The 22485-nt window shown below is 41.3% G+C and overlaps 1 protein-coding gene and 1 long non-coding RNA gene across 4 annotated transcripts in view; one reads left to right on the top strand and one right to left on the bottom strand.

Annotated features, from left to right (window-relative positions):
* The window catches only part of SPTBN1 (spectrin beta, non-erythrocytic 1), a 193287-nt gene that overhangs the window by 110611 nt on the left and 60191 nt on the right, over positions 1-22485 (bottom strand). The window lies entirely within an intron of this gene.
* LOC143660826 (uncharacterized) lies at positions 10881-19448 on the top strand. Its single transcript, XR_013164264.1, has 4 exons — positions 10881-10940; positions 15587-15717; positions 18150-18329; positions 19218-19448. It is a non-coding gene; the product is annotated as an uncharacterized LOC143660826 (long non-coding RNA).

Genomic DNA, 22485 nt, shown 5'->3' with positions numbered 1-22485 from the left:
GGGAAGATTTCTGGGAGCGCCGATATGCAAGGCATTGTGGGAGAAAGGTACACAGGTAAAACCCACAATGATCTCAGACCTGCAGGAGTTTACAATCCGATGGGGAGATAAAAGTACAGAACTTACCCCCAATCCTACTGTGATTTGTAAAACATGGCCTCTACAGTTTAAGGCTCTCCAAAAAATTTTTAACTCTCCTCACTACTTCTCCCACCGATCTCAACCCAAAATAAAACCCACTACACAGAAAATAACACTGATCAAAATGTATTCTTGGGAAATAATTGATCCAAGTTTCTTCCCTCCTCCCTTTTTCCCCATTAGCTAAATAAAGCAAGCAGACAACAAGTTAGAAATTTGGCGTTTCCAGCATGGAGCCCTGCAGCAATACCCACTACGGAAGGTAATTTCAATCCTAAAGGATTCCAAACTGCATTAAAGAGCTGGGCCTCCATCCCAGGTTTACTTTAGTCCCCAGGGCACATGTAATTCAAGCAACAGCATCCTGTCCAAGGCTAGAGTTAAAACTAGACTAAGAAATGATGATCACACATCTATGTGATGATATTAAGAATTACTGATTGCATATGTAGAATGGAATGATTTCTAAATGTTGTGTTAGTTAATTTTTTTTGTAATTAATAAAAACAAACACACAAACAAAAAAAAACCAGAGCCTAGCTAACTCTCAACTCTGAACAGCTCCCCACTCCCCTTCTATTCACAAGTGGGTTTTTAATAAGCCAGTGCTAACCTTCACCGTTCTAAAGCTGGGCCCAGCCAGGATGGGCTACATCCAAGATGTAGAACATTTTGAAAATCCACAAGGCTGACAGGAAGGTAGGCGGGAAGGCAGCAGAAAACAGGATATTGGGAGGAGCACTTAACTAGGATTCCAAAGACTTGAGTTCAAGTATTGGCGGTGCCTCTTAATCACCTGTGAACTGAGAGGAGACCCTGGAATCTTTCTAAACCTCAGCTGTCAGACAGGGATAATTAGTACCTACCTCTACAAGGTCACCAAATGATGTGAAAATTCTGTAAAAATTGTAAAATACTATTAAAAATTAAGAGTATATTTTCAAAATTCACATTTTGATTGAGTAAAGCCACACTCAATCTAGAGAGAGACTGGAATAAGCCAGGCAGGGTGAATGCATGAAAGTACTAGAAAGAAAGGTTTTGAGGTTGGAGATGGGTTTAAAAATCCCACAGGGGCAGGAGTTGAGAAGCGAGAATCCACTTGGTGTGATGGGAGCAGGCAGGAGGACAGGAAGACAGGAGGGAGCCTCCTTTCCACAGACTCAATGTCCCCTTCTGACCACCTCCACCTGAACAGTGGGGAAGCAGTGGGGAAGTCACTCATTCTCTATTTCACTCAGTATCTACTGGGTCCCTACTGTGTGCAAGGATTTGTGTGGAGGATCTGCTGTGGCCAAAGGAAGAGAGCAAATATGCAAATAGTGAAAAACCAGAAGAATACCATATGGGGACGGGTCGGGAGCTACAAGAGTTCAGAGGACAAGGTTACATCTGCCTAGGAAGGCAAGTGGGAAGACCTCTAGGAGGGGCTGGCACTGTGACAAGATGTTGAAACACAGGTGGACTATTAACAGTCTGGAGAAGCCTCCTCTTTTAGTGGAAAAAAGGCAGGCAAATAAAAGCACTGACCTTCTAGAACCAGTGAATATAACAATTTGGCTGGAGCCTAAGGGACTGTCAGGCTGAGGGGAAAGACAGACCTGGGAACCACTGGCGACTTCTGAGCCAGAAGAGGATGGGGTCCTGGCTGGGCGCAAAGAATGATTAATCTGGCAGTGGTAATTTAGAATGGGTAAGAGAACCTGAGGGCAGTAAGGTTAATTCTGTGGTTACTATAGTTGTTTTGGTCAAAGGACTAACAGGGTGTGGCAACCGGAATGGGTTGATGGAAGAGTTAATCTGCAGGATTTTGGTAACTGACTTTATGTGGGAGGTACAAAGAGAGGGTCAAAGGCCACAGCCTCAGGTTTTGAGGAGGATTGCAAATGTCCTTTTAGACAGACTGATGCTGTTACCTACAACACCCCCAGGTAACATGTCCAGAAAGCAGTCAGGGATGTGCAACTAGGTCCAGGGCTGAAGATAACAGTTCCTTACAGAGAGGTGAGTGTTGAGACAGGAACGGGGTTAACATTCAGGAAGGAAGGTAAGAGGTAGGAGGCTGAGCCCTGAGGAAGGCCGGTTTGGACTGGGCCTCAAGGAGGAAGAGGAAAAACCAGGAGATGCCAAGGGAATTAAAGAATGAAAACCAAGAGGGGGGTGTTACCCACAAATCATGGAGAAAGACATTTTCAAGGCAATTGGGTAATGAAAGCACAAGTCAGGTTACTTAGAGAGTAAGGAGGAAGGGAGTAAAGGACAAGAAAGAAGAGGTGGTGAGTTTGTTGATGGAAGATAAGCCTAATCAGAAGGGGTGTGAGATCTGAGACAAGCCCCACTGAGCAAGCCCTGTGTGCACAAGTTTCAGCCTTGAGCTGTGGTAGGCAGGAAAAAGGCCAGTGGGGAAAAGGCTGAAAGGGATGGGTGGAGCCATGAGCCATAGCCAGGGGTGGGGTGGGAGATGGGGGGGTACACTTGCCTTCAGAGGGAAGAGGGAAAGAAGGAATTTAAAGGAGCTTGTCCAGCTCTATCTTAAAACAGGAGGCCAGATGTCCTACCCACAGTTTTACTTATAGTGAACTAGGAAGAGGGACTCTGAAGACACCTATGACAGAAATAGAATATAGTTTTTAGAATGCTTAACAGACTGCCAGGCTTTCTGCAGAAACAGACCCTGCAATTTTGGCCCTCTTCTCATTTTTTTCCTCAAGTCAGGGATATCAACACATATGGCCAACTGTGATACCTAGTGGTGCCAGCCAGAAGGCTGCACGAAGGATTCCAAGGAGAATGGAACATGGCCACGACTGATTTTAGCCAGTCTGCTCTGAGCTTGGGACAGAAGCAGCAGAAGCCTAAGTAACATGTATCTGCCATCTTTATGATGCTATAAAGATAAAATCAGGTCCCCAAGTTTATCTGTGGACCGAACAAATTAGAAGGACTGTAGTGTAATGGAAAGACCCAAGGCCAGAGGTGGATGCTCAGGCTCCTTAACTTTTCAGTGGCACTGAAAGGTTAAGTAATTTTGATGTATAAATCAAAGGGTTTGGACTGTATGGTGATAAACTTTCTTCTGGTTCTAAATGCATTTATTGGTATACTGAGTTCTCCCTACTTGGAGACTATTACTGTAGTCCCAATTATCATCCATCTTCAAATAAACTGAATGGCCATAATAATTACCACATCAAATGATTACAGCACTTTGCAGCCAAGAAAGGCTTTCATGAACATTTTCTCAGTTGACTAACCATGTGAGTAGATATTGTCTCTATTTTAGACAAGGCAACTGAGGTTGTGAGAGGTTCAGTGCCTTGCCCATGGTCACAGAGCTGGATGGGCTGAGCCACACGGGAACCCCAGACCAATCACACCCAGTGCTTTCTCAACTGTTCCTCTCTGTTTCTCCTGCGTGCTCAGAATATATCCAACTTACTAAGGATTTCTGAGGTTTTCAGGAAAACCATAAAACTCAGTAAGTAACATCCAGATAAACTTAAAAGCCAAGCAAGCGAGTCTTCACATACACCTCTATGGTATTTAGTTTGGGTCCGGATTAACACATTCTCTGCCTGTTCACAAAGAAGTGCTTACTTGGAGGGTTCTGGTGTTGTGAATTGAATTTGTTTTTGTTCCTTTTCTCCTACTTGGTGGGCCTGTACACTTGAGAATCTGGAAGATTTAACATGTGACACATGAATGGGAACATTAAAAGGGGATAAGATTAAGCCTTCTGTTTGTTCCAAGAGGCTTAATACATAGTCTTGAAAGAAAAGAAAGAAAGAAAGAGAGAGAGAGAGAGAGAGAGAGATGAATGCTTTTCAAGAAGAAAACTTGAAAGGGTAAACTTTGGAGTGTTCATTTCCTGAACATCTAAATATTAGCATGACTGAAAATGTCCGGGAAAGGATGGCCAAAATCTGAGATGTGATGGGATTTATGCCCCTTCCAGGATTTGAAAAACCAACCCTACAGCTGAGAAAAAAGTGGTGGGAACAGAGAGGGACAGAAAATAAAGTTTCATTTATAAACCTTCTGTTTAGCCAAATTCTCTGCTTCTTTCTACTACAGATCTGCCTTTCCTTCTTCATCACTCATAAAGCCAATGTCTTTATAAGAAGTCAAAATACTACTACTAAAATAATCCTCTTCCAGATGGAAAAGCAGGTTCAAAGCTTGCCCTTGAATTTATGCTTAAATTTTTTTTCTTTCTCATCTCTTCGTCTCATCTCTCTGGCCCAGCTATTCTTTTCTCCAGGAGCCTCCTGTAACACAGTCTCCCAGTCTTGAATCCCTAACTGTGATAATTTTCCTTTTTTCACTGCCGAATGCCTGGAAAGCCCCCAACTACCCGCCTGCCTTAAAATCTACTGTCTCACAAAAACCCATCCTCCTTTCAATGGAAATTTCCCCACTTAACAGAAAACTCAATCAACCAACCAAGCATACACCATCATGAAATCCACCAAAAAAAAAGCGGGGGTGGGGTGGGTGGAGCAGAAGAAATCATCTGAAGCCACCTTTTCTCTCCCCAGAAGAACAGTTTTCAAAAAGATCCACTGGCATAGCATATCTCTGACACTGGCATTTGTGTGTCATTGCCACCTGCCTGTCATCCCTCTCAGAATGTCTCTCCTTTCTCTAAATCTAACAACCCCTCGTCCTCAGCGCCCACTGCCTGGGCAGCTGGAAGCAGACCCCAGCATCTCTCCCCCACTTACAACCCACACTGCTCCTAGAAGATGGGGGTGGGGTGGGGGTAGGGGAGACCATTCCTCTACTTAACATCTGAAGTAGCGCCCATTTGCGCGTAGGAGTCAGGGTTTGGATATGCAGAGTTAGAGGAGGAGATGTGGTTAAAAGCAGACTTTGGACTAAATAAGCTGGCTCTAACTTTACGATTCTCTGAGCCTGAAATATTGGCATAATAATAGAACTAACCCCATAGAATTGTCCTATAAATTGACATAAATTTAGCATAATCCTAGAAGCTATGATGACTCCTTTTCAAACTCCTCATAGAGGAAACTGCAAAAATGAATTCTGCTGTACCTTCAGACATCCCTTATTCCACCAAGGAGGCTACTAGCTGGAGGATGTTGCAGGTTTCACAAGGCGTCACTACCTGAGGCTGGCAGCCAGTGTGGTCACCTCGTTTTTTGCCCAACTGTTTTGAACAAGAACAGTTCTGAATGGTAGGAGCAGTGCTCCACCTGGGAAGTACTCACCAAGCCCGGTCCCTTCTCTTTAATTCATCCCTTATGAAGTGGGAAAGGCACACTCAAAATCATATTTAACAGATATAAAAGCAATAACATCTCAGAAATAGCAAGAACACAACACCCATTATGAAAGAGGCTCTAAAGGGTTCAAGTTTGAAAGGCCAATGGATGTTTGAGGTGGAGCTATCAGATCTGGTAGCTCAGGACTTAGGAAACCTAGAAGAAAAGTTAAAGAAAGACTACAGGTATTTTTGCAACCACACCTCACTTGTACAGGAGGACAGATGAGAGCAGAGATGAGTTGCTGTCTCTCTTGGAGAGCAGAGATGAGTTGCTGTCTCATCCATATTTCTTGGAGAATATGGATGGTTCTCTGTCTTTCTCTACACACGTATACACAGCACAGAACCATCTAGTCATACATGGCTGAATTTGAAATACCAGGGCGAATACAATTTCCATCCTATCCCTTTTCTGTCTAACTGGTAGATCTAAACTGTAGATCAGAACTGAACTACATGACTGATCTCTGCTAAGAAGGAGAAAAACAGCAGGGTACACTCAGTAATAAACACCCAAGGTCCTGGGGAAGGAATGCAGTTTACTGAATCTTCCACCCAGCCAAACTTTATCCCTGGATTCTTATCTGATCTGTTATCTGCACATACAAAGCTTCCTGGTAGGGGTAAAAGAATGCCCCAGTCTAGGGGCCCACCTTTGGCAAACAGGTGTTGCTATGCCTGCGAATGTAACACTAGCCTGAGCCAAGGCTGGGCTCCAGTAGAGTAGTTTAAAGGAAAGGAACATCTAAGGAATGCAATCGGGACCAGGCCTGCTCTTGCCCAGTAGTTCTCTTCCCACCTCCAACACGGAGAGAAAAGGCTGACACACACACGTGTGCAGAGCTATGGGGCCGGAGGCGTACCAGAGGGCAGACGGGCAGCGAGAGGACACCATTCCCCGGGCAGGACAGTTCATAGGAATGAAATGAAAAAACAGGAAATACAATCCTTTTTATTCTGTGTGGAATCTATGCTGTTTCAGACCTTTGGACCCTGGCCTCGGTCTTTCCCAATCATGTTACCTGTTTCAGCTTTACAGGGACCTGTAATAAAAAGGGATGAGAGCAGGTGAAAGAGCAGGCACCTGGAAAGGGAAGGAGACAAGGGCAGAGAGTGGAGTGGTGTGTGCGCGCGCGTGTGTGTGTGCATGCGCGTGCATTTGCGAACCTCATCACCTAGACACGGTCCTCTGCCTATGGTCTACTGAGAGCAAAAGTCAATGTAGTGAACATTTTCTCTGCCATCTGAGGGACCCATGAGGGAAGAAATTACTTTTTTTCTGCAGGAACTTTCACTCTAGTTAAGGAAAAAGGACACACACACTCACAATGCAAATACAAAGACACGGGTAGCGTGTAACAAATGCCAGGTGCTAGTAACTCTGTGTGATCATTACAGGAGGTGCCATCTGAAAGGATGGAGAACTTCACTTCTTTACTTGGCTGAGAAAAGAAGAGAGCAGGGTAAGCACAGGAGTGGGGTTTCTTGCAGACAAATGCTATGTGTTGCTATACCATCTGTGCAATTTTAATATGGAGGGGGTTATTTCTTGCTCTTTGAAAAACAGGTTCCAACTACCCAGTGGCAGGGACATGGAACAATGCGTGCAGCCCTGGCATGTTACAACTGAAATATTTTAAAGGTGCCGTCATTTCTTCCTCCTCAGTACCTGAGCCTCTGCTGATCTCTCAGTAAGATAGCCACAGCCTCCTTCCCACTGGACTTTGCTAGGCAGCCACTTACTGGGCACAGGCTCTGAATAATTCACAGACCACTGCCTATTAATTGGGAGGCAGGCTCTGGGCTTACTGGAAAAAAATTAAATACTATCAACTACCTCCCACACCTTCTTTACAGAAGTAAAAACTCCTTCCCTCTTTTCTTTTCTTCCCCCTATTTTAAACCAGATAATTTCCTGCTGGATCGCAAAATCTAACTGACCTTTATTTTGAGGGAGGTAGGTGCCGAAGTACACAAATGGGATTGGGAGCATTTGATGCCCTTGAATAAGTACATGGTGAGGATGTAACTTCCCCACTCAGAATGCTGAGATGACACGGGGAAAGCATCCCAAGACAACTGTCTCAGTAAATGTCAATTGTTGTCTTCCCTTGTCCCCAGCTGATACTGCTTGTGTGTATATATCTCTCTCTTTCGCTTCTTCTATCTATCCCTCTGCTTCAGCCCCACAATTTGTCTTGGGCTTTCCCATCTTTACCCCTCTGCTCTTGATTCTCCCCTCTCCCTTCAATCCAAAGGCCACCCATCCTTCAAGTCCAGCACAAAACTTTCCTCCTCCAGGAAGGCTTCCCAGATTACCCCAGCTGAGACGATCGCTCCTTCTCAGAAACCCAGTAGTAGTAGCCAGCTTCCACTGCCTGGTACCTATTGCATGCTGTCCTAGAGTATTACTCATTTCTTCTTGTGCACAAATAAAGCTTCTCTACCTAATCAAATAGTGGAAAGAGTACCAGTTACAGACTCAAGAGATATGAAAGGGGACTCCACTCTCAGCTCTTGATACTGACTGGCTGTGATACCTTGAGCCAGTCCCTTAGCTGCTCTAATGCTCTTCTTAAAAACTAAGGAACTTGAAATTAAAAAATCTCTGAGGTCCTTTTGGATAGAACGTTCTTGGAAATGTGCCATAAACTGTTTGGGGGCAGATGCAACTCTTATACAGCCTTCACCCCATACCTTCTAGCCTAGAATCTTCTGAGAAATAGCTGTTCAAAAACTATTTAGCTATTTCAGCGGCCTGAACAGTGATGAAAGTGAAGGCTTTGAGAGGGAGTTGGCACCTACCGCAAACCACAGAGCCTAGTCCATCCTGTCCCCTAGTCTGAGCCTCAGCCTGCAAAATGAGAAGATGACAGCTAGAATTCCTAACAGGTGACATGGCGTTCCCTTTTAAAATTCACCTGCCTAAGTCAACCACCTCATTTTACAGGAAAACCAGGCACCAAGATTAAGCAGTGTGCCCAGAGACAGAGTGGATTATGGGCATACTGGAGATTACGCTGTGGGCCATCTGAATTTCTGCTGCCTCTTTAATTTCTAGGGCAAACCTATAGAGTACCGGGAGGTGAGGACAAAGAAAGCAACGCGTGTTTCTCATGGCCCTGTCAGTGAAGTAAGCACAGGGCTCAAAATCACCTTCCAGCGTCCAACACCCTAGGTGGAGCTGACGGCCTATACTAAGTGGTAGATAACTGATAAATCCTTCCGTGTTCTCTGATGTTCAAAACTTGTAACCAGCTCAGAGAGACCAGTAGCTTCAGCCTAATACTCCCAGCCCAGCACAAAGCCAATACACTGTGTTGTTCAAAGACCCCTTTTCCAGGTTTCTTACATGGTGTTTTCTTTACACTTCTTATGATGTCTTGAGGGAATAACTTATATTTAGATACCTGAAAATGCATTCATTCACTACAATTAGAATTTAAATGACAGATGAGGAATAAAATGAGAGGAGAAGAAAAAGGCTAAGCAGCCACTTAGAGTGTAGCCACTCTCCCTTCTTATTACCCATTTTTATCCCTTTTTAATTTCCATTTACCAAGAAAAACAGCATCTGAGACCATGATGGTGTCTTTTCCCCATGATAGCTTATTTTAATAACAACATAAAGGCTTCAGTAAAGACTCAGGCAGACGGCACCACTGGGCAGGGAAAGAAATCGTAGATCTAAAGCCATGTGTTCACGTGTCTATGACTCTGAAGCATGAACAGAAATGTTCTCAAATGCTATCACCCAACACACTGATCCCCCGAGTCCTCCTTTCCACCCTTTAAAAAAACACAAAACTTTTCTGGGAATGCTGCCAACTCTCATTTTTTTTGATTTTGCAACAAAAGGCCTAATAAATTAGTTACTGACTCCAAACTGCCTGTTGACGCCTTGCCTTTGTGCACACTGCTATCGAGCAACCTCCATTTATCAGTTACCATCAGCTTCAGGCCTTCTCAGCTCTGCAAGTCCAGCCTTCATAAAGGTGTCCAAAAACTTTATTTTTCCGTCAGCATCTTTGAGATCAAGTTCCCGAGACACAAAAGAAATCAATGGGTAATAGTTTAGAAATATTCATCAGTAATACATCATAATTAAGGCGACATGTACTTATTTACAGAATTGGGGTGAATATGTGAGTGTGTTTGCAGGTGTCAGCGGTCCAATAAGGACAGGCCTCCACCACCTTGGCAGATATTAAATAAAGAAGTTTTCCATACTCCTAAGGCTTAACAGTATCCCATCATCAAGTATTCTGAAATACTTAGCCTTCCCCACCCAGTTAAAGAATATTGATATCCTGTCAATGCAGGTACACACCTAGTTTTCTGTTAAAGATCATGTTGGTGTAGTAAGAGCTTGTGAAGCAATGGACCAAAGTTCTTACCGATCAAGAATCTGTGCTTGGAGTCTGCCTTTTGAAGACAATGGAAGGGCAAATGGTAAAAATCATTACACAGGAAAGGGGCTTGTAATTTGACATGGTTGTAATTAAAGTCACACTAGTTCTTGTTAATTAACACCCTCCAAGAACCTGCATTTTTTGACTCATCAAAGATAAAAAGTTAACAGAAAATTAACATGAGGCTGTGGCTTGAGTCACAGTCATGCAGTATTTAATGTTTTCCCAAGGGCAAATGTCATTCTCCCCGCCACCGATGCACAGTCCGCCTGTCCCCCCTGTGTACACAAAAACCACCGGGAGGAAAAAGGAAAACCTTTCAGCCTCCTGACTGTCGCCCAGGAGCTGGGCCCCAGTCTTCCAGGTCTGAGGGCTCACAATAAAACCATCCCACACCCGAATCTTCAGAGGAAGCTGAGAGGCTGCATGATTTCTGTGAACTCTGGGCCAGTGAAGCAAAGGTCTGACTGCAGGAATGGTGCTGAGGGTCACCCCTATCTGGAGCCACCTTAGAAAACGCCATACAAAAGTTCTGGTGCCTGAAATAAATGAGGTTACCCTAGATTTTAATGTCCAACTTTGGGCTTCACTATAACAACAGATTAGCAATCGGGCAAATGCAGGTGAAATAAAGCACTCAGCTCCATTTAATTTTATCATTCCCTTTCAAAAAGTATTTTTAGTTTAAGTCCTGTTTCTAAAACCTCCCAACAATGATATCTAGGATATATTTTTATCTCCATACCTTTACAATAATTCATACTGCCATATCCCCCACCCCAAAGGTGAAGCCATAACTTCTTGGTATACTATTTAGTACAAATAAATGTTTGATATATATATATATTTTTTACAATTCATTTAGGCCTCCCTTTTTTAAACTGGTGGCTGTTTTCTTGTGCTCGATAATCGGAAATGAAAAGAAACAACCCTGTAAAATATCTGATTCTTAAATCTGAGTCTACCTAAATGTAGGTAATGCCTGGCTCTGTTCAGTCACCACTGATGTCACAAGTGAATATACATTCCTTAAAACAAACAAAAAACTTTGCTCTAACATCTGTTCCCCCAACAGTTCCAATCTTCAGAGTTTACTGAAGGTAACTCAAAGTCTTACTCATAATTCTGTAACATGGAATATTTGGAGAGAGAGTGGCTAAAATTTTTTTCTCATGAATAAAGGGTATTACGGAGACCTACATGCAAATATTTACATGAAAGGAGGGCAGCTTCTAAGATGGCTGGAAAAGGCAGGTCAAGGATAGGAATCAGAGGCTTTCAATTACAGGCCTGGAACACCAGTGCTTCTGATTTATATTATCTCTAAAGCAGACTAGGGCAAATAACAATCCAATTAAGAAAATCTCAGATTGAAATCTGTAAAATGGGGACTCATGTCCCCTCCCGAAGAGAGCTCTTTATATTACATTAGTGTTTCTACAAAGTTCTCCAAGATGAAAGTAATATACAAATTTTAAGTATTATAAATAATCCTCCTGGAAATCTAGTAATATTTCTTCTTTATTATCCCTGGATACCACACTACAGCTGTCTCAACAAAAAGAAACACAACACTAAAACTAAGTAACCCTACCAAGTACCAACCCTCTTCTGGTAAGAACCAAGCCAACCTGTTCAATTTGGATTTTCTAAGCTAAGCATGTTCTTCTCTATCCAAGTCACAGAGGTCTCCTGCTTCCATCTCCAACTCTCTCTCTCTTTCAAAATTTGGTCATTCTGGGGGAGGGGGGATCAATTTATCAACCCCCACTATAAGAAAAGTCTAAATATTTTATTGCACCTCCCCCCTTAAATAATCCTCTCAATAAATATTTAGGATTATCCAGGGTCATTTTAAGGTGCATTAATGCAAATCCAAAGTTAAGTACAGTACTAGAAGGTGCAATTGTGAAGAACACATTTTAATTAAAAAAATCCTCAGTGATTTTCCTGCCTTCCTGGAGAAGGCTTGAGAGTCACAAAATCACTGGTAACACCACAGCAAAAGAGCTACATACAGGTCACCACTGCCTTTAGGTCATCTGAACATGTGTCCTTTGGATGCTTCTGCTCTTTCTCTCGACTTCTTCTAATCTTCCCACCTTGCATTAATGTCAACTACTCCTCAGTATGGGAGTTCCCCTTGCAAGAGGAGAGAGGCACCCTCCTTTCGCAAGATGTATTTGCATATTGGAACATCAGAGTTAACACCTCGCAGGCATGACACTGTGTCCAGTCACTGAGCTGGGCTCTTTCCACGCTATTTCAAATGATCACAACCCCACAAGGTGGGGTTATTTTTTCTTCTTATTTTTCTCTTCTTATAGGAACAACTTATCTACAACGACAGCTCTGTGAGTGGCTAAGCAGGGGTTTAATATAGAACCCCAGGCCATTCTTCCTTTCTCAGGGTCAACCAGGAGGCCTGAATCCAAACTGTATCACCCAGGGGTCCTCGGAGGATCTCCTAACATGCCTGCGGACAGGCAGAGTGAGACAGCCTCAGGGCCCACGCCGTTTCTGAAGATTGGATGGAATACAGACAAATATAAGCCTAGAGAATAGCGGCGAAATCCTGAAAACTGGAGGCCATGTGATAGGGGGAAAAAATCCCCTAGCCTGGAATTCCTTTACACCGTCCCACAAAACAGTGGTCTGCGCTGCAAATACATGACCAAAATACTCTACACAACCCCATTTGCCCCAAGGGTCTGGCATCCAAAAGACCAACTTGGAACCTTAGGCTTCACTTAGCCAACACCAAATTCATTTTCCTCCTTCCTGCCTCCTCCATATTCCCACAGCCCATCAGAGAACAGGTCCTGGGGATTCCAATCCAACAGTTCAAACCTTTGCTTTCTCAAGCTCTTTGTAACAGTCCCAGTTTCAGTCTCTTCTCCTCATCTCTTCTTAGACTAAAGGACATTCTCCTAAAATGGCTTCCCTTCCTCTAGCCTCTCTCCTCTCTAAACCATCCTCTGGGGTCCCCAGAGAGATCCTTCTGACAAAACAGAAGTTAGATTTTGCTATTCCCTGAAACCCACGGCAGTGGTTCTCAAGCTAAGTTGCAAGGGAGCCTCAGGACCACTGTAGTCTAAGGGAGGGCATTCAGTTTACCTAGAGCAGCAGCGTTTGCCATTTAATAATCTGAAGAAACAAATAATATTCTAATTGGGGGGAAAAATGTCCCTGAGCTACATTTTGAAAAACACTGGCCTACAGGATAAAGGCTAAACTGCTTGGCATGGCATCCCAGCCCTGTCTGTCCATTCCTGTAGCTACTTCAGCCCCCAGGCTCCCTGAGAGAGTGAGGACACCCCTTCCACAGCCTGAAATTCCCTTCCCTCTACTGACTTCACTCTCCTTTGTGAGAACCGGAAACCTTTTCTACTGACCACAGACTTGCTTTCACTTAATGCCTACTTCTGTATTTCTAATATTAATCACAATGCCTGGCACATGGTAGTAGGTACTCAGTAAATATTTTACTCACTCATTCATTAATAAACGAATTAATGAATGATGAATGAAACTAAAAAAAACCCCTCACTCTAATAAACCCAATTCACAAAGCTTAGTAATAAGGCATCATTTAGGCATACGTTTAAATTACCAGTACCACAGGGTTTTCCAACACCATTAGTCATAAAATCTAATCAATGGATCAAGACCAGCATTTATTAAATGGAATGGAAAATATCACAGAACATATCACATAGTGTGAATAAACACTACTTTGTGACATTTTTATGTGTACACACACACACAGATATTTTACCCACATGCATACATTCATGTGTGTACAATTGCCTAAAATATATTTCTTACTTATATTGTAGTCAAAAGTTTCTTTATTCTAAAATCAGAAGTCAATTATGGACTAAATCATCACTATTATTCTAAAGCCCTCTATTAGGTTTAAAGAACAAAGAAGTATCATCCTCTATGGTAAAATTCAACTCAGATGGTAATTGTGTCATTGGGCTGATTAAAATGACTCCCTGAGTATGAGGGAGTTAAAAATAAAATATATATAAAAAAAAGATCCACATGTGGCTGTGTGTGAAGACTACAGGTGATTAAATGCACAAAGAAAGCCGCACACGCACACCTGTGAATTCAGTGTCCACAGTTTTAGGTTTCACATTAGTATAAGTGTATCCTCCAGCTTTGCCTTCCCTCCATCTATTTCTCAAGGCAGTCTTAAATACCTCTACATTATTTACAAGCATCCACACTAACACTGGTCTTCCTTCAAATGCTTGGGGACAGCACAATTCCATGCATGGTGTGTGGAGGGGCTTTGGGCAGAAACTGGCAGCACATGCTAATTCCCCACAGTGACCAGTCCAGATACAAAATTTTGTGTGTTCACAATACAGACATAGAGGGGACTAATTATTATGGTCTATAAAGTTATTTCTTCAAAATCAGTATACAAAACATCTTTGGGACTGTCATCCCACAAAGTATCAAATTGACGTCCACTGGCTAGAGAAAAACGGGGCCAGGCTGGCTAAAGGACACACTGCTAGCTGCATTAGATAAGGAAAGTTACTAGATTTTGTTGCTCTTGTTCACCACGAAAGAAAGGGCTTAAATTATACATCAGTTAAATCAACAATAATGACAACAGCTGTCCAGCTCTGCTTGCAGTTTGAGGGACAGATGAATGGCCTTTGGCTGTTTTAGCAAAATGGAGGTATTCTTGGAACCGCCTATTATAATTGCTATCACAATAAGTGGTTCCAATTACTCTCTCTCACGGCTTGCCCACTATATCCACCTATGTCCTTAAAGTCACAATACAGTATTCCAAGAGGGAAAATTGTCACCAACATTTATAAATTTGTAATGAACCTTTAAATTATCAAACTCCAATTGCTGGCATGCTCTCGAGGCTAATGGCAGTACATGGGAAGCAGGAAACCAGGCAGCAAACCAAGGAGTGTGTGCCTCTTTACAGATGCTCAGGATTAAACACCTTTAATATCCAGTAGACGTGAAAAGAAAAGAGACAAAGCAAGAAATCCAGAAACATCGCAGTAATCCGAAGATGAAAGAAATCTTTAACACTTCCACTCTTTTGACAAAAATGGTAAAACCCCGGGAGCATACACTTGCAGCACAAAATGAGGGAGGGGCCAAACCTCAGACATCCTGGGATGTCTGATTCACTGTACAGTGGTTTGACTAATACCAATCAAACCCCCAAACTTCTAAAAGCATTTCTACCAAGTTATCAAAAATGAAAATAAAGCCAAATACTCTAGTGGGAAAAAGATTAAACTCCAGGATTCTAACAATCATCCCTTCTTTTGCTTATTACCAGGAAAAAAAAATTTTCAACAGTGTACATGGAAAAATATAACTGCAAAATAGCTCAGAAAATATGCACCAAACTTTCTAGAAGAATTATCTTTAGGAAGTGGGATTGGGAGGGGGATAAATTTAGGGAAGGAGAAACTTTCACTGTCTATATAATTCTGTAGTGTTTGGATTCCTCTTTTTAACAACCCATGCATATTATTTTACAATACATTTTAATCTAAGAATCTTAAATGCATAAAACTAGCTTTTGATATGTCTAATTAGGAGAAGTTTTTCCCCTAATGAAGTGACATTTAACAGCTCTGACCATGAATCAGTTCTTCAGTCTGACAAGTGCTCGATAAAAAGCACAGTACTTATGGCATTGTAAAGAATGCTGAAAAAGTAAACAGTACTCATTGTCACTCTCTTCAAGAAATTCAACAATCAGCTGAACAATCAGACGGAGTGAGAATATGGATACACTCACGCATGAGCAGACACTCAGGCTGGAGAGAGGACTGAGAGAGCTTGAATTTGCCAAAGATTCACAGGATGGCCCAACAGGTAACGCGTAATGTAGGGAAGGCCTTGGGACCTGCCAAATGACCCAGTGTCTCCCTGAAATAAGTCCATCTGTTTCTTAAGTTGTCTACAGATACAATCTTGTGGCTATTAAGGCAACCTCACAAACATGTTCAAGAAATCTAAAGAATCTGCAGAAATCCCCACCTGTATGGCAAAATTATTATCAGCCTTATCCAATAATGTTTTCCCAATTACCCTATTATGTCACCACCTTAGAGTTCTGAAAATTTATAGGCCCACTGTGATGGGTCAACATTCGGAGCTCAAACAATTCCCATGAAGACTAGTGAGTATAGAGGAGATAAGAATCCTAGAAAATGGACATACTTAGTCTAAGATTCATGTTTTCAGGAAGTACCATGATGACACTTTTATATAACACTGTTATATTTTTCTTGTTTGATAGACCATGTGTTTATAGATTTCATGTGGGTAAGGACATGTTAATATAATACTTATGTCACTGTACTGCTAAAAAGTCTAGAATGGAACTTTAGGACTGAGCACCTATTAGGCTCCAAGAACGGTGCTTAGTACCCAAGGTCCCAAAGAAGAAAGCAGGGAGTGACTGTTTCCAAGTTCAAAAAATAACCACCCAAATTCACAAGGTGGTAACTTAGATGCAAACTAAACATCTTACTGGTGGCATATTCTAAAGACTCTGCAATGCTAATGTTTGTTTCTTTGTTCACTTTATTTTCTTCAAAGCTCTTACAGGAAGCTTACATTATTGGTTGTTTCGGTTTTAAGGAAGCAATTAGTCAGTCAATAGTGAGCATCACCTTGGCATTTCATAGAATATATCTCTTAATCAAGAACATTGATCTACCCAAAAACACAGCCAACTGTGAACATCTATTGTCATCTGCCCAGCACCCACTCCCGTTTTTGGAAACAGCTCTTTCGCTGGTTCATCCCTGTGGTTGTGGTAAAACTGTCATTTTCTCACAACCCTCCACACCCTGACTACAGTTCTCTGGTCTGGGAGTGGCCACTTGACCAAAGTCTAGTAAATGAAGGCCTCCCTCTCACTCATCCCCAGTGTTTCCAACCAGAACTTAGGGAGAAATCGGTGGACAGTGAAGACCAGGAGCAGATGGCAGACATTTCATCTGCCAAACCACGTACAATGGAGAGACAGGAGCCTACTCATACAAAAAAGCGGAAAGCAAGAGACTGAGAGATGAACAACCTTAATTTCTATTGTTTCAGGAACCATCTGTACCCTGCCCATACCTCAGATTAGCTACAGAGACCTTCCCTTGATCCCAAAAGACAGCCCTATGTCTTTCCTAAAGGTCCTAATACAAAGTACCTTCCTCCACCACACCACAATCTTTCCACACTAGCCACGCCAACCATGCCAGTCAAATGCCCTCTGAACTATGCATGAATGATGTACTCAGTATGTTTTGTTTATATGGCTTCTTGCTCCTCACCAGTGCTTGCAGGTAGTTCTCCTACAAGTAACTATTTACAGCTCTCCAGTTGGCCATGCCTGGTAGAAAAAGATCTAGCTCAATCAGAGCCTCATTTCTATACCTAGCCTCATGGAAAATTGAATTAGGAAAACCAGGCTATTAAGTCATTAGCAATGAGGTAAAAAAATAAAAGATTGGCAAGGGGTGGAGTTGGAACTACCAAAGCCAGTTGAGAGCTGAGGTTAGGAGGGAGCAGATACTACTGGTAAGCAGAGGACTCCAAAGAATGATGCACACGACCCATGTGAAAGGGGCAAATGCCTGCAGCGCTATGGCAGCCTCAATCACTGATGGACTTCCAGGTATCATTCTCCTGAAATTTAGCAATAATTCCCTCAACTCTATCATACATATATCTTTTGTTTATTCAGACAATCCAAGTGAATCTCTGCTCTTTACAACCAGAAAGGACAAACTAAAAATAACTCCAAATGCAGGATTCTTTTCAGAGAAATTCAAGAGGTAGATACAAACAAGTTTCATACACACTTGCTTGCTATGTAGCATGCTCCTGTTGGAGCTAATGATGATCCTACAGCCTAAGGCTCAAAACCATTTCTTTAATCAACCGGTGTCAAAAATCAAAAGTAGGGTGGTGAGATGGTGGCTTAGTGGCAGAATTCTCACCTGCCATGGCAGAGACCAGGGTTCGATTCCCAGTGCCTGCCCATGCAAAAAAAAAAAAAATTGAAACTATTTAACATTAACTCAGTATCAATGAGCTCTACAAACTAGAAAATTAAGTAGGATAGTATTACTAAAAATTTTAGTTAAATAATCTCTTAGATATTTGAACTGATTGTTAAATTATAAAACATACTTCATAATTTTTTAATTTGCTCTTATCATGTTTTGGTTGTATAACTTTTTAAATGTCCTGTATATAAATGAAATTTCTTTCTTTTCTCCAATTATGGTACATGCTCACAGGTCCATCTTGGTAGAAAACTGGCAAAAGGGAATAAACAATGTTGGTGAATTTAATAAAGTCAACAAACGTGACCACATGAGACAGCAAAAACCCACCACTAGGCCTTTTTGAGGGCCACATCCAAGTAATTGAAAAAGTTCCTAAGGCTACAGTACTTAGGATGTGCCATCTGTTCCCAGGTAATTACCAAGTAAAAATTATAATATTAAGGTTTTGATAGTTTTTACAGAATTTTGTCTGCTTGTTCACACTAACCCACCACTATTACTTATATAAGAGAGCAGGAGAGAAATGAAGTACTGACACATGGATAAACCTTGAAAATATTATGCTAAGTGAAATAAGCCAGTCAAAAAGGCCACATATTGTATGATTACATTTACATGAACTGTCCAGAATAACAAATCCATAGAGATGGAAAGTAGATTAACGGTTGCTAGGGAGTGGGGGGGGGGGGATGAAATTAGGGAGTGACTGCTAATGGGGAGTGAGTTTTTCAGGTGATGAAATGTTCTGGAATTAGTGATGGTTGCTCAATACTGTGAATATATTAAAAACGACTATATATTTAGTATGCTTTGTATACTCTAAAAGAGAAAATTTTATGGTATGTGAACTATATCTCAATAGAGCTGATATTTAAGAGAGAGAACATGAATGCAGATAGAGTCAGGAAAAGAAGAGAAAAGCCACGTAAGTTTTTCCTCTAAGATCTATACAGGCAGTCTCCAAGTAAAGAGATGTTGTCTTCCCTAAATTCAATCTTAAATAGGCCATAAAAACCCATGGGACGGGGCGGTGCCACGGTGGCTCAGTGGCAGAATTCTCACCTGCCATGCCAGAAATCGGGTTTGATTCCAGAGCCTGCTCATGCCAGGAATAAAAAAAGAATAAAAAAGAAAAATAACAAAATAAATAAACAAAATCCATGGGATGTCCCCATAGAAATGATCACTGGATTCCTCACAAGTGAGAGAGACTTGGTAAGGGAAGTTGGGGGTAGGGAGACGGAGGAGTGAGGACAGAGGCGAGGGGTGGACTCGGAGATCTTCCCTGATCTATTTCAGCAGCTGCTGAGGTGAGACCAGAATCTGAGGGAGAGCTGAGGGAACAGAAGCAGAAGTCCAAGCTGATTTCAAACTCTGGGGAGAAACTGGGTCTAGAGCAGTAGGAGAAAGGGTGGAAGAGGAAGGAAATCGAGGAAGCTGTACCAAAAAAAGAAAGAGTCCTACATTCCTATGGTCAGGAAACTACGGAAGCCATTTTATGTGAAAAATAAACTGAGGATATAATCTGGAACGACACGTAATGACCTGAGTTGTCTGTCCCTTCTTTAGCTTTCATGAAGCTCTCTTTATGAAATGCCCTTTCAGATTCGGATTTCACTAATAATGGTGGGTATATTTACTATGTCATAGGGACCATGCCTCTCTTACAAATAATCCCAACTAATGTGTAATTCAGGGAAACAGCCTCAAAACTGGAAAACAATACTTCGCTATTAAATCCTTGTTAATTGTGACTGTAAAAATCCATTCCATGCAGAAAAGTATCTCTTTCCCTTGGGGCATGAAAGCGGTACCTCTGAACAGAGTGGTAGGTGTGTGCATAAGAAAGTTCTAGCTTAATTCTTAATGAATGAGTCCAAGTTTGAGATGGGTGTACCATCCTGAGAGGCCAAAAGCAAACTTTTCTGCTATAATGCAAGGGGTCCTCTGAGCCCACAGTCTGCCTTCTTTACTTTGTTGTAGTGGAAATTCAAGCAGCAGCAAGGCTCAATTCAAGCCTACCAAGGCTCAAGGCCCAGCCTTCTCTCTCCGAGTTTCAGTGCTCTCTAACGTTCTAACGTACTTTTTTAAACGACTTTTTTTTCCATGTGATCAATCTTTCCCTCTAAGTTATTACAGCATTAATTGCCTGTATTACTTTCTTGGCACTCGCATGCATGTTTAGTTAATGTCTCATGTAAATAGGTTTTATCTTCCTAATTAGATCATTCTGGACCATGTTTTATAGATCTCTTTACATATGCAACAGCAGGCTGGCTCTGTACACTCACTAGAAAGAAGTAAAATATTTATATATATAATTAATTATTCATTTTGGTGGGGTGAGGTTAATTTTGGATTAAAAGTCTTATTCTTGGAGGATTCATCATATGACAGGAGAACTTTAAAAAATATATAAAATCGATATTCAAATCACCTAATTAAAAATTTATGACTATGAGTAGAAAGGACATCAAGACATCTCTCAAAAAAGACAAAAGTTACAAACCTTTTATAGTTAGAACAGGCTTTTCTCCATCCACAGGTGTGTCTATTTGGGGATTATGTAAATAATTTAAATGCATAGCTTTAATGGTAGTTTGAAAATTGCAGCTCAATGGAAGAAAGTGGTAAATTCTGCTCTAATCCCTAGTGTATAGAAGTACCCGGTTCTTTACCCCTGAGAAAACTCTAAACCTAAATTTTCATCTACAGTTGTAGAACTTTTTAGGATGTATTTTTCATAAGCTCCCACATATTTTCATTAGAATTAGAGGGTAAATTTAGATCCAGAGAAATGGTCTACCTTCCTGGAGATTACAAATTTAAAAGCCCAAGTAGGGATGGAAGCGGAAGTGGGGGCCTCCGTCACATCACCCCTGTGAGGCAGGGGATCCATCCAGGCAGGGGCTGTCCTAAAGCCAGGGATTACAAGAAGAATGTGCCTCCTCCTGCCAGGAGACAGCGCAATACTCAGTCTGGGCAAAACATTAAGCCATCTTGGGTCTCATGATATCAAAACATAAATTGTGACCTGCTTTACTGGGGGAAAGGGCAGGCTAATATTTTAAAGAAATAAAAAGCTGATTTTCACTTCACTGGTAATATGCAAGGATAGAGGATTTGAATATTTACTGGTAACACTTAGGTCTTGTCCTAGGAAACTGTTTTTCTCCAAGTGTGGGGTCTATATAAGAATCATGCGGGGACCTATAAAAATGCAGATGCCTAGGCTCCACCCCACAGTAGCAAATCTCCGTTTGTGGGGGGAGGGGAAAGCCTAGGACTAGGCATTTTAAACAAGTGAGCTACTGGATCTTCTGCATCCAATACAGTTTTTGAGAATAGTTACCTGGGTATTTGATGCTTTATTCCTTAGAATTTAAATTCACCCTTAGCCAAGCAGCCAATTACTGTTTCATATATATCAAGACTGAATATTTGATAGGTATTTTAAAGTCCACATTTCTCCTACAACATCAGTAAGTTTTAGCTCATTAGAGGTGCACTGTCCAAACTGCCAGCCGATGGCCACATAAGTTCTCATTGATCATGAGAAATGTGATTAATCAGTATTGCAAGTACACACTGGATATCGAATAAGTATGAAAAATATAAAGGATCTCATTAATAGCTTTTTAAATAGATTACATGTTGAAAGGATGTTACTTTGCATATACTGATTAACTAAAATTTCTTACTTAGAAAATTTAAACCCACATACAGCTAGTACTGTATTTTTTTTGGACAGCTGCTGATCTAGATACTTAAAGTAGATCACCGCTTTTGCTTAGCAAATGCTCCACCAAAATTCTTGATCATTCAAATAAATGTCTATGTGTAAAGCAAGGCTGGCCTGTACATACAGCCTCAAAGGAGGGTTGTTTATTGTATATATGCAAGTGGAAAATACAATTAGGTGCTTTCATGGCATCTTCCTGTGGCTGTCAGCTGTTCCTGATTCCCACATGACCATGTAAAACTCAAGGTCAATTTCTTTCACCATGCCCACAGCTTATCAGAAAAGCTATTGCACAAAATTTAAACTCACTAATGTTGATGACTAATGATTCCCAAGTTACTTGCACTTTAAATTTCTGTCATTTTAAAAAATTTTAATGCACGTTCGTCTATGGGCTTTCTCCTCCACCTCTCTATGCCACCATTTTTTGGGGAAAAATGAATCAAAACTATTGAATGTGATATTAGATCTTAAGACATTTTCATTCATTTTTTTTCCTAATTAAAAAATGGTACAGATTTTATTTCACGGGAAAGTCAAACGCAGGTAAGAAAAAAAGAAGGTCATTCATAATCTCAGCACTTAGAAATAAACAGGGAATGTCTGAATATTTATCCAGCCAAAATTTTTGTGTTTTTATGAGTGTTGATATTCAGAAATTCTAATTACTTACTTTATCAATATTTTCAAGCTGAAAACTTTATACTTTCTAAAAAAACTATTTCTTCCCCTAATTCGTGTTCATAAAATACAAGGCATGACCACAAATACCTTTCATTTGTAAAAAGAAAACATTCACCTTTGACATTTATTTAAAAGATGAAA

Source organism: Tamandua tetradactyla, chromosome 17 (assembly GCF_023851605.1).
Source record: "Tamandua tetradactyla isolate mTamTet1 chromosome 17, mTamTet1.pri, whole genome shotgun sequence".
Lineage (NCBI taxonomy): Eukaryota > Metazoa > Chordata > Mammalia > Pilosa > Myrmecophagidae > Tamandua > Tamandua tetradactyla.
This window is presented reverse-complemented; position numbering and strand designations above follow the sequence as displayed.